The sequence below is a fragment of the Pinus tabuliformis genome, chromosome 7, assembly GCF_031772625.1.
Source record: "Pinus tabuliformis cultivar Carrire ecotype Pingquan chromosome 7, CPIR1, whole genome shotgun sequence".
In the NCBI taxonomy this organism is placed as follows: Eukaryota; Viridiplantae; Streptophyta; class Pinopsida; order Pinales; family Pinaceae; genus Pinus; species Pinus tabuliformis.
In genome coordinates, this window is record NC_142293.1 from 1,705,512,105 (window position 1) to 1,705,525,431 (window position 13,327).

The following is a 13,327-nucleotide window of genomic DNA, read 5'->3' on the forward strand; positions in this document are numbered from 1 at the left end:
TAGCTTTACAGAACTTCAATTGCAAAACTAGAGAGCCACACCAAATGCATGGGCATGTTTGTAACTGGACGACTCTGTCTATCCTAGCTACCCTAGCACTTCTGCGTTAAAATTTTAACGCTCTTCACATTATTCTTCTTTACAATCATGTAGTTATCATTGTTTTTTTATTTATTGAAACTATTGTATGCAAGGTACAGTTACATTTACGTCTCGCTCTAAACTCAAGACTTAGAAAGACAAACCCCATTGCAATGTTTGTTTCTGTGACTAGAATATTCATTAGCAAGCAAGATCCTCCCCTCAAGAACATACAGATTCATATAGAAATTAATAAGGTGTTCCTCATCGATATCTACGCAAGAAGCTGAACTCTATATACATTATTTATGTTGGCTGCATTTGGGGCCATTGCAGTCAAATAGAAGGGTAGAAAATCATTCGTTTTTCTTCTCTGTATGAAGTAGCGTCTCCAGAATAAAGAAGACAAATAAGGGACCAAACAGGGGAGGCATAGGCAGCTTACTAAAGGCCGCAGCCAGCTTCCCTGAGCTTTGCTTCTCAGATATACTGGCTTCCTTTCCGTTCACATGTGGTTCTTTCACATGATATTTTGAACTGGGTTTGAAATACACCTTTGTCGGCTGGTTCTGCTGAACGAGCCATTCTGCAATACAGACATGCAATATGAATGTAGTCAGGTTCCTAAATTTTGGAAGATATTAACTCCACAACTGGGAAATCTAATTTGACATTTTCAAGAACCACAAGGCTTTAATTTCATTGTACCAGCTTTTCTTGGATAGAACTTTTTCAGGATATTCTTACAAAGAAACTCCGCAGTTATCCACATACTCTAGGGCTTCAGTTCAGAACACAAAAATGAGACTTTTCTTTTTTGGTTAACAACCAATGAATATCTCCAATGACCTGCAATCCAAGTCTACAAATTGTTTAGTATGTGTTCTTGCTTGCACATTGCACATAGAAATTTTGCCATTAATTCTATCTTATGAAGTTTACAGCATTTGTTTAGGAAAGTCCCAATACGCCAGTTTGAACCGATCATGATCCACTGCATAATTCTCACTATATTCGCACTTAGAAATTCAAATACACAAACTAAAACCCCAAGACATATTTGCAAGTTTAGACAGAAGACAGTACCTAGAACAAATTTGGTTTCTCAGGAAAGATATACCCAGTAGCAAAGAACTCTCATACTATCAAGGAGTGGCAGCTACTCTATAGAGTGGACCTATCAATTAAGATCATGTGTTCTGTCCTTTGAGAACAAATTTGGTTTCTCAGGAAAGATATAACCAGGAGCAAAGAACTCTCATACTATCAAGGAGTGGCAGCTACTCTATAGAGTGGACCTATCAATTAAGATCATGTGTTCTGTCCTTTGAAAACAAATTTGGTTTCTCAGGAAAGATATAACCAGGAGCAAAGAAATCTTATACTATCAAGGAGTGGCAACTACTCTGTAGAGAGGACCTATCAGTTAAGAACATATGTTCTGTCTTTCGAGATCACAAGTTTGAGTCTAGTGGGGGAGGTTATGTAAACCAGCATAGACTCAAATTATCACTGTGCATAGGTGATAGGGATTTCATCCATTAATTTGGTGTCTGACTAGGTCAATTTGAGTCTAGCGAGGGTAAAGTATGTACACCTGCATAGACTATGTAGTCAAATTCAAAAAATAACCAATCAAAATACATTAGTGGGATGCCATGCTTGAGGTAGCCAATCAAAATGCATATAGAATCCATCAAAATACATTAATGGTTTGCCTTGAAAAAATAACCAATCAAAATACATTAGTGGGATGCCATGCTTGAGGTAGCCAATCAAAATGCATATAGAATCCATCAAAATACATTAATGGTTTGCCTTGAAAAAATAACCAATCGAAAAAATAACCAATCAAAATACATTAGTGGGATGCCATGCTTGAGGTAGCCAATCAAAATGCATATAGAATACTATGGGAAGAGCAAGCAAACTATTCTGACAAAAATGGATCCAGAATACTGCATTTACATCGACATATTTCTTTCTGCAGTCTTCTTTTAAAAGGGCTGGATACCAACAGAGATATCCACAAATGTTATAAGCCTGATAAATAATATCAAATATATAAAAAAATCTAAGAAAAAATAGCTTATAAATTATAATTTAATTATGCTTGGAAGCACAGTAACTTTGATACACATAACTTAGTTTTGGATAAAGGCCAGTTATGCTTTGAAGTGGATGGATACCAACAGAGATGTCCACAAACGTTGTAACCTGATAAATGATACCAAATAAATGTGAAAAAATCGAAGAAAAAATAGCTTATGGTTTAGTTCCTTTGAAGCATAGTAGCTTTGATACACATAATTTAGTTCTGGATAAAGAACAGTTATGCTTTGAAGCACAGTAACTTTGACACAATTTAGTTTTGGATAAATGTCAGTTATGCTTTGAAACATAGTAACATAGTAACTTTGATGCACATAATTCACTTTTGGAAAGATCTGAAATAATGAACTCGAATATTTGTCTAGAAAATAAATGTTAATCAGCCATATGCTCCTCACAAGGCTAGTCCAGAAATTTTCGGTCCATGAACAAACAACACAGTTACAGTTCTGTAAATTTTCCTCAATGTTGATAGAGTAGTATAATCAAACAAAATACATTTGTGGGATGCCGTGATTGGGATCGGCAACAAAAAATACAAATGGAATACTAAGGGAAGAACAACCAAATACTACTCTGCCACAGAAGGCCACAGGATACTGCATTTACATTTACAGCTTTCTTTCTGCAATCTCCCTTGAAGGCGGCGGAATGAATTTACAGAGGAAAATCCTAAGGTTCCATCAAAACTATAACAACAAAAAGCTTCAAATCACGCCTTCATCTGCTATAGATATTCAACAATATCATATAAATCAATTCATTCTCATTGCCCAAATCGCTGTAAGTTGCTCTGCTCTGCTCCCTCCTTTAGGAACCATGTACCATGTACCAGGAACCAGGAATATGTTTATTGATATGGAAAAAATATAACTTCAAGATCCGGAAAAACTAGAACTAGAATTTCCTGATCAGAAAGACAAGGGGTTTTTAATATCATTGATTTATCAACAAGAGGATGGGGATGAGGATGAAGATGAGATATTATTCAAGGGGGTCATGTCCATAGGGTAGCTGCCCAGAACCCTAAGGAAGGAGGTGAATTCTTGGACCTCTTGAAGGGCATTCTGGGCTCTTGTGTCGGCTATGGAGACCTCAAAATCGACATAGAACATGTACTCGAAATGCTTGGCAGTGCCAATAACATTACCATCATCGACCACACGAAGTGGCTGGTTCCTGTGAGGCCTGCTCTCAATCTTGGTCAAACTTATATTCCTGAAAGCAAAGGCTGACAAGACCTTGAACAAGACGGAGGTACCCTTGTCTTGAGCAAACACAATGCTGGTCTTGAAGGGCCTGTCGGTTCTTGGAATGATGGGCTCCCTCGCCAGCATAACGAAGCGGGTCACATTGTTACTGTCGTCCTGGATGCCATCGAACAGGACGCTCATCCCGTAAAGTTCGGCTGCCCGAGAACTGGCTATGGCCGCCATGTCGCGGAGGCCGCTGAGGGCAATGAACTCGGCGGCACCGGCCATGTCATCGAAAGCCTCGCGGGCGACATTGAGGCCGAGCTTGGTGAGCGTCAGCTCGCACTGGGAAAGCGCCTGCGGGTGGTTGATCACCCGATTCAGATATTCTTTTCTCAGGCTAGGAAGCGCCAGGAGGCAATGATGAACAGGCAACTGAACCTCCCCAACAATGTGAAGCCTGTTGTCAAATAAAATCAAGAATCAGGTGCATGTTGTCAAATGAAATCAAAAATTGGGAATCAATTACAGAAATTCAAGAATCAGGTATCAGTTACAGAAAAGAAAACCAAGAATCAGGAATCAGTTACATCAAAATTAACTGAATTCAAATGAAATCAAGAATCGGGAATCAATTACAGAAATTCAAGAATCAGGTATCAGTTACAGAAAAGAAAACCAAGAATAAGGAATCAGTTACATCAAAATTAACTGAATTCAAAGCAATGCAAACCCTGTTGTCAAATAAACTCAAGAATCAGGCATCAATTACAGAAAACCAAGAATCAGGAACCAGTTACATCAAAATTAACTTAATTCAAAGCAATGCAAAGCCTGTTGTCAAATAAACTCAAGAATCAGGCATCAATTACAGAAAACCAAGAATCATGAACCAGTTACATCAAAATTAACCAGTTACTCTCTTGCACAGCAGCCACATTCTTCAGCGCCATTGTTTTCCTTGTCTCTTGCACAGCAGCGATTCTTCAGCGCCCCTACAGCCATGGCCTGTGCAGCTGAGGTTCCCGATTTGCAAATATGAACCAGAACTGAAACCCCACCATTAGCCTCAATTCCTCCAATGGCCGCCGCAGCCTTTTCTTTACACAACGAGCTCTGGGAGGGTTTTTAATGTTTTAATTTAATAAGAAAAATTAGACGGCTGATTATTGTTCAATCTTCTAACAAAAGATCTAACGGCTACGATTAAGACAAAAAAGCATTTGGGGGATTAAGACAGAAAAGCATTTGGGGGAGTTCATTTCAGAGGGGAAGGCAAGGCATAATTATATAGTAAATTACTTATTTATTTATTAAATTTGATAATAATTTTGTAGAACTTTGTTTTCCTTTTAAATTATTTATTTATTATTATATTTGAAGGTTATTCCTACTATCAAGTAAATTATGTTTATTATACTTTCAACCAATGTAAAGCCACTTTTGCATAAATATTTTAATTTTTCAAATATGTCATGCTTTTATGAAAGTATATAGATGGTTATTATTTCCTAATTTCATATAAAATTATTATTGGTTAGTTTAGAAAATTATAAACAAAATTAAGAAGAATAATGAGACATTGTGGATTATTAATTTATCTATGCAGTTTTGCGGAAATCTCATGCAATAACTTTGTTAGTAGTATTATATATGTTCTTTAGTTTTTACTGAATTATGAAGTAAATTATGTTCTATTATACTTTCAACCAATGTAAAGCCACTTTTTCTCAACTACTGTGATGTCTCCCATAAGCAAATGAAATATTTATTATTTCTCAATTTCATATAAATTATTATTGGTTAGTTTAGAAAATTATAAATACAATTAAGAAGAATAATGAGACATTGTGGATTATTAATTTATCTATGCAATTTTGTGGAAATCTCATGCAATAACTTTATTAGTAGCATTATATATGTTCTTTAGTTTTTACCGAATTATGAAGTAAATTATGTTCTATTATACTTTCAACCAATGTAAAGCCACTTTTGCTTAACTATTGTGATGTCTCCCATGAGCAAATGAAATATTTATTATATCCCAATTTCATATAAAATTATTATTGGTTAGTTTAGAAAACTATAAATAAAATTAAGAAGAATAATGAGACATTGTGGATTATTAATTTAGCTATGCAGTTTTGTGGAAATCTCATGCAATAATTTTATTAGTAGTATTATATATGTTCTTTAGTTTTTACTAAATTATGAAAGAAACTTCAATTCTTTAATTGTTAAATCTCATTCTTTTCGCAAAATAAAATTAAGAAGTATAATGAGACATTGTGAATTATTAATCTATCTATGCAGTTTTGTGGAAATTTCATGCAATAACTTTATTAGTAGTATTATATATGTTCTTTAGTTTTTATCAAATTATGAAAGAAACTTCAATTCTTTAATTGTTGAATCTCATTCTAGAAACTTCAATTCTTTAATATTTTCTATTGGAACTTGAAAGAGTATCATTGAAGATATATTACTCCGAAGATGAAATAATTAAAATGAAATAGTTAGTAAATAATATTAAGTATTTCATCTATGGGGATGTAAGCTTTTGATGAGTGAGACAGTTCAATATTGAAAAACAACTTATTTTTTATCAAATATTTTCTATTGGAACTTGAAAGAGTATCATTGAAGATTGAGAGACAGTCTATGTTGGATAAATTTGGCATAATATAAGTAATATTTCTTTATCTTCTCCAATTTATGCCTTACGGCATTTCTTTTGCAACATCTGGAACAATTGCTAGTTAATTAATCTAACCCAAAACATAAACCTTTTTCTCAATTTTCACTATACAACTACCTTAAAAAAACATACCTATTTCCTTTTCAAGAAATCATACTTCTTTGTTTTTAAAAAAAATAATAATTATATAACTTCTTTCCATAAACGCATGGTAATACCATGAGCACCTAACTTTTCAATTTCCCAAAATAAATTTGGAGAAAATTTCAAAAATCATACGTATTTATTCTTTAAAAGAGTTGTAATTATGTAGCTTCTTTCCATGAAGGCGTGGTGCCACCATGAGCAATAACTTTTCAATTTCCCAAAATAAATTTGGGGAAAATTTCAAAATTCTTAAAATGTAGATTTGCACACACAAAATTTCAAAATTCTTTAGTGGTAGATTTGCACACATCCATTATGAAAATATATATTTTTTAAATGACTTTATAGGGTTTAAATATAAAATTAATATATATATTTAAATGATTTTATAGGGTTTAAATATAGAATTAATATATATATTTTTAAATGATTTTATAGGGTTTAAATATAAAATTAATATATATATTTTTAAATGATTTTATAGAGTTTAAATATAATATATCTCATAACTTTTTTTAAATGGTTTTATATAGTTTAAATATAATATTCTCTTCTTAATTCGTGGGGGGATAAAATGAACTTCCACGAGAAAGGGTCAACAAATTTTCAATTTCCCAAAATAAATTTGGGGAAAATTTCAAAATTCTTAAAATGTAGATTTGCACACACAAAATTTCAAAATTCTTTAGTTGTAGATTTGCACACATCCATTATGAAAATATATATTTTTTAAATGATTTTATAGGGTTTAAATATAAAATTAATATATATATTTTTAAATGATTTTATAGGGTTTAAATATAAAATTAATATATATATTTTTAAATGATTTTATACAGTTTAAATATAATATATCTCATAACTTTTTTTAAATGGTTTTATATAGTTTAAATATAATATTTCTCTTCTTAATTCATTGGGGGATAAAATGAACTTCCACGAGAAAGGATCAACAACGTTGGAAAATATGATGGCAACACAGCTTCGTGGACGGCAGGATTCGAACCTGCGCGGGCAGAGCCCACATGATTTCTAGTCATGCCCGATAACCACTCCGGCACGTCCACTGGTGTGAAATGGGGTCTGGCATAATTTTCTTTTAACGTATGAAATTACGATGGAAAAACTCCGGCGAAAGTGGCGCCTCAATTGGCAGAATGCTGTCCCGTTAGCAGAAAGTAGCAGGTTCGATCATCGCCAACTTTACAATCAATCAATGATTTTTCTAATGTGGTCGCTTGCTTTTTTGGAGGTTTCCACGTAGTGAAAATAATTATATACTTACGAGTGCAAAATCTATGATTAAATCTTTAAAAAAATTAAATAATCCTTATTTTATTCTCCCCTCACATACTTAAAAATTAACCAATACACAATGGAAATTAAAGTACAAAATCGCGTGTATCTATGATTTCTTGCATAAATTTCCAAAAAGCATACTAAGCTTTCTTAGTCAGTGTCCAGCCGGGACTATAGAGCACTACTCCTCAAAGATATTGATTTTTAATATTTTTGTAATTTTAACTAAAGTTTTAAATAAAATGTTTAATATTTAATGTTTAATATTTAGTAAACTCAAAAACAATTTTTTTTCTTATTTCCAGAAAATATTATTTTTAATTTTCTATTGGCTGAGCGAGTTTTGATGGGACATAATCCCCTATAAAAATGGAGGGCATTTTGTTTTTGGTATTTGTCGTATTTGAAAAAAAAACAAAACTAATTTTGTGAGTGGTCATTTGTGGATGAGTGCTTACAATTCCTTCATGTATACTAGTGAAAGAGGAAAATGGACTAAATTAGTTTTCAATTAATATTGTGTGGACCTTTCCATGTGCGAAACTTTCCTTATATAAAAAAAAAATGGTAAAAGAAACATGATCATAACTAAGCTCTATTCATTAGTCTATACAAATTCTTGTGAAGTGATACTATGATCCATTTCATTTGATTAGATTTTGTTATGTTATGAAAGATCGACATACCACTTGTGAATCGTTGTGTGGAAGTGGCATTAACAAGCAGCAAACGATCAACCCAAAAGGCAAGGACTATGTTGTGTTGCAACTATTCCTCTTGTTAATATTCAAGGTGACAACACTTAAGATGGGAGATATGATTTCCTATAAATGTGATTTTTTTTACGAATTATGAATAAAGGCAAGGACTATGTTGTGTTGCAACTATTCCTCTTGTTAATATTCAAGGTGACAACACTTAAGATGGGAGATATGATTTCCTATAAATGTGATTTTTTTTTACGAATTATGAATAGCAATAGTAACGGTTTAATACTAAAGGTGGTTGATGATATTATTTTTTCTTTGAAAGGGAGTTATTTTTTTGTCATTGAGATATTAGTTGTTTAGTTGAAAAGTGGATATTCTATTCCATGGCATTAGAAGAGTCTCTAAAAGAACTTACCATGAAAAAATATATAGAATGTTTTGAATGATAAGTGTTCTTCCCTAGGAGTATCATTTGTTTTAAATGTTATTCCACTTCTTCTTCTTGTTTCTTATACCTCTTAGCTTCGTCTTATTGAAATTCTATAGCCTCTAGTTCATGGAAATGCTCTTTCTTCTATTGTTATTGTTCAATAATTTCACTCCTCTAAGACCCTTCATTATAATTCACTTATATTTTTCTCTAGCATTCTATCTATAGTTATTTTGTTTATTTTTTGCTAACAATTTGGAAAATATGTCAAGAGTAAACTGAAAATTCAACAAAACAATGTATCAAGAAATTCATTCCTAAACCACTTCCTATTTTCTTGGTTCGAAAAGAACGCATTCCTTCTTCTTCTCAAGATGAACTATAACTTCTTCAAACAAGTTATTCCTCCTTTCTTGTATTTTCCTTTTTAATGCAAGACCAATTTTGAGCCTGCTAGAAGCCCTACTTCCAAAACCCACAATGCCCAATCTGCCCTTAAAAGGCGCTTCCTTCAATCCCAAATTTAGGGAGATAAATCCCTTTTAAAATATTATATAAATTAAGTGGAAGTATCTTTGTAATAGCCACAGGAACCAATCTCTTTTTGGTGATACTGTGCAAGGAAAAAGTTCCTCCATATGAACTTACGTTATAATCTGGATCTCGACCCTTTAACTTTCGTGCACAACCTTTATATGTCAGGATAACTCAACCATCAATGGCTCCACTTCTATGTTTCTGATTGGCATTCATCCTTTGCTTTTCTACGCGATCGTTTTACACGTCAACCTGATCCTTATTGCCTAGCATAATGAAAATCAGGTTTACAAAAGCTGCCAGGTAGAACCCTCTGGGCATGACCTACTTAGATTCTCTATTTAATGTCTCTAACCTTCTCGCTATAGCCCGACAAGATGCAAAGGTGAGTTAACAAAACGTTTGGGTTATGAAACCTCCTTGGTGGGGTCCACTTAACCAAGTGAGTTGTACACAATAGCTTGACCCCTTTTCTATTGGTTGATCTCAACGTCAGGTCGATTCTAGTAATCTTGTTTATTCCATTAAGCGCTCTTCTTTGTCCTTCCAAGAGGGATCCTCCAACTCGGCACTATCAAACTCTGTCTCCCGACTCTTTCGAATTATGTCTCCCTGCACTATTAAGTGACAGACTTATGTCAGAACTCGAAGAAAACTAAGTGTTGTGCTCCTATGTTCTTTATAACTATTACCTTTTTACTTCCACTAGAATTGATTAGACTTCGTGCTTCTCTTTGTGTTCGATTGCTAATACTATCTTGTCCAATGTACTTGTTCCTTTATTTTGATTTCGGCCGTCTTCAAGCTTCCCTACTACTTGTACTCAATACTTAGGTACTCTAAAAAGACTCTTGTGACCTTTGGTTAATGGATCGTTGGTCCTTCACTAATCAACAATCAACGCCTTATCTCTCTTGAGCTTATTATTCCACCACGCTTCCATTGTTTAAATCTCTTTTGAGCTTGATCACGACGCTCTGCAATACTTCTCTCTCTTGGCTTCCACTGTTGCACACTCTGATTCTCTCCTCTGCAAACAACCATATTATATCCTAAGATTCAATCATGCTTGCAATAATCTCACCTCTGATCATTGTAATGCAATTCTATATGAATTAAATCGAAAGTTTGGCACACACGTTCCAGGCACAATTCTTCTATTAAAAAACAAAATACATAGAATTACAATAGCCCTCATTTTGCCCAATTTACAATGAATTGACCCTTTTGTCCTCGTGGCCTCTAGCCTCTCGGGTCTCTCCTTTATCAAAACTCTCTTTTTCCTCTCTACACAAATTTTGTTACATAATTATAAAATGGAATTCTGAACTACTTCTAGTTCAGATCCACAATCTTCTCACCTAAACCTCTAAACTAAGATTTTCTAGATCCACAAATCTTTCAAGGAATCCAACTACCCTCAAATCTCTCCAACTCAGTCAAATATTCTCGAGATCCATCCTAAGGAACAAATATGATTACAATTTCTTTCCTAATTACATATTCTTCTATAATTTTTTAAATACATAGGATATAAAAACCATTTAAACAAAATACCTCACTTAGGGAACCAAATCCCCTGTTAAATGAAATACCCCTAGTTTAGTCAAAATATGATTTTGACTTGGAAGTCGAATGCTCTTGCATCATATTCCCAAGGTTCAAAAGAATCATGTTCTCCTAAACATATGCTTTCATATGCTGATGAAAAAAAAAACATTTTTTGTCCCAAACTTTTGTTTGCAATTGGTATTCCTCCTCACTGTGTTGTTGTTGCTTTACTACTTCCAATTCTCCAAGTGTCCATAGTTTGTGTTGTTTCTACCCTTTTTCTTTGCTAATGCATCCTTCTTCACTCAACTACAATTATTTACTGGTTGTCTTCCTCCTTTTGATGTACCTTCTCCTAGATGTCTTCCTCATCATCATCCACATTTATTCTATCACCTCATCAATTTCCATCTTTGGATGAACTCCACTATTGTCATTGTCCTCAGGCTGTTGTATATCCTCCTTTTTCACAAAAATATTTTTCAGTTATGGCATGCATTTCTCATTATCATTTTGTTTCCCACACTTTGCAGTATGCTCTTCATTGTTTCTGAACATAATTTCCCCTTCCTTTAACTTTGTTTTTGCAATTTGAATATGTAAATTTTGCCTCTCTATCTTCAACTCCAAGAAATTTAACTCTTCAAACAATTCAAAATTACTTTGAATTGTCTCCATGTCCTCTATGCTTGAATTCCTTGCTAGTAGTGTGTAAATGAATTTTTTGGAGTGAAAAAACTTGGAAGGTTGTAGCAAGTGCGTTGGCACCATAGTGTGTAATTAAATTTTTGGAGGGAAAAAATTGGAAGGTTGGTTTTTATTAGGAATCAACTAAGATGTAAATTTTACTATTAAAATTAGGGGAAAAATTTATTTTAGAAATCAACATGAAGAATGGATAAAAGTTATCAACTAAATATTGGACTTTATACACATTAAGCCAAGATCAATCAATTTACTTGAACAAATAAAAGATTAGGGTGAGGTTTCAAAGTAGAATAGTTGGATTGATTTTTGCTCCAACCCTCACTCATGAATGATGGAAAAATATCTTCTTATACCATCCCCTCTTCCCTCTTGGATCACAAACCCATTGCTTAATCTTAAAGCTAAATTGAAACCCAAGACCCCTCCCCTTCAGATGTAATCCCTTCTAGTTCTCAAAGAGACTAGAGGACTTGATCATGTTTGAAAATAAGTAGTTGGCTCACTCTTTTTTGTTTAGGAGAAAATATTGAACATGTAAACCTTACTTTAAAGAGTTAGGCTAAGAATTTTTTTGTGCCTCCAATAAAAGAGAGAGGGAAAAAGATGTTAGTAGAAATATATAGATAGAATGAAAAATAAAACTCTTCATGGCAATACAAGGTTTGGAAATGAATCAAATTGTTCTCACAACTCAAAAAGAAGAAGAATATTGATGTCTCAAATCCATGAGTGTATGTATAAGCATAATAAATGATAATAATAAATTCTTTCACAATAATAAAAAATAATAATGTACGTTCAAACTATATAAATAACTTGATATGATCATGATAATAAAAAATGTAGGTGTGCATGAAAAGTTAAGTCTTCAACTAAAGGAAATGTGTCCTCTACTAATTAATCAACACTTCTCCTTACATGTATTCTTTATAATATATTTGATCCAGCTATAATCCCACTCCCATTTTGGATAATTTGACACCCTTTGAATTAATTCCCTATAAATGTGATCAAATGATATAACCCTAAAGATTATAATAAGCTCCATAACTCTAATCATCCACTGATCCAATAAAGGCGTGTTTAATGAAGTATAACCTTTCAGCTAATCTATAATGACCTTTGAATCCCTAGCACTTGTAAGTTTAGATTGTTGAAGTGACACAATTAAAATGACCAAAATAAATGACTAATTCATATTATTGTAGTACTTGTTAGGTAATCATATTTTTGTTCCTAGACTAAATTAGTCTGTCACGTTAGTCATTCTTAGTTGTATTAACTATTATTTAGTTGTATATTTTAACACATAACTAAATTAGTCATTTAAGTTAGTTGTTTTTAGTTGGGTCACTTAAGATTGCTCATTTTTTGTAGTATTTCACTTGGAAAAGCTACGATGAGTAATTTTTTAGTTACCTAGTCACTAATTTCTCATTTTCTACTAGTGCACTAGCTCTAATAGTGGAGTGTTAGAACCACTATTGACTCCCCAAAAGTACTAACTTTGTCTCTCTAATGCCTTGTGGGAGAATCTAAGGTTATAATTCCTTTACATGAGAAGTGAGGATATATTTATAACTTGAAGGATGACTTTTCACGTCCTCATCACTATTGACTTTCCAACTTCTAGTGACCTTTGAACTTATGCAACCTTTGGAATTCCAAATGACTTTTCGAATTACATATGACCTTTGGTATTACATGTCTTTTGGACTTTCATGATTCTTTAGTTCATACATGACTCTTGGACTTCCACTTATTTTTCCTTACAATGATTACATAAAATGTTATGACTTCCACATCATCAGGTGATGAGAACGTGACATGTCACTATTTTTTATGACTGAGACCAATAGTG

General features: G+C 33.2%; 1 long non-coding RNA gene, 1 other non-coding gene and 1 pseudogene across 3 annotated transcripts in view; all 3 read right to left on the reverse strand.

Annotated features, from left to right (window-relative positions):
* Positions 1 to 636: 636 nt before the first annotated feature.
* LOC149255134 (uncharacterized) lies at positions 637 to 1,173 on the reverse strand. The gene is made up of 2 exons (XR_016266339.1): positions 790 to 1,173; positions 637 to 667 (listed from the first exon to the last, which is right to left on the reverse strand). It is a non-coding gene; the product is annotated as an uncharacterized LOC149255134 (long non-coding RNA).
* Positions 1,174 to 2,634: 1,461 nt separating this feature from the next.
* LOC149255135 (arogenate dehydratase 3 pseudogene) overlaps positions 2,635 to 13,327 on the reverse strand; it is a 49,210-nt pseudogene continuing 38,517 nt past the window's right edge. The window contains exons 2-3 of the transcript XR_016265495.1: positions 4,306 to 4,502; positions 2,635 to 3,846 (exon numbers count right to left, since the gene is read on the reverse strand). The product of XR_016265495.1 is annotated as an arogenate dehydratase 3 pseudogene (transcript). The remainder of the gene's footprint in view (positions 3,847 to 4,305; positions 4,503 to 13,327) is intronic.
* On the reverse strand, positions 7,217 to 7,298 carry TRNAS-AGA (transfer RNA serine (anticodon AGA)). Its single transcript has one exon. It is a non-coding gene; the product is annotated as a tRNA-Ser (tRNA).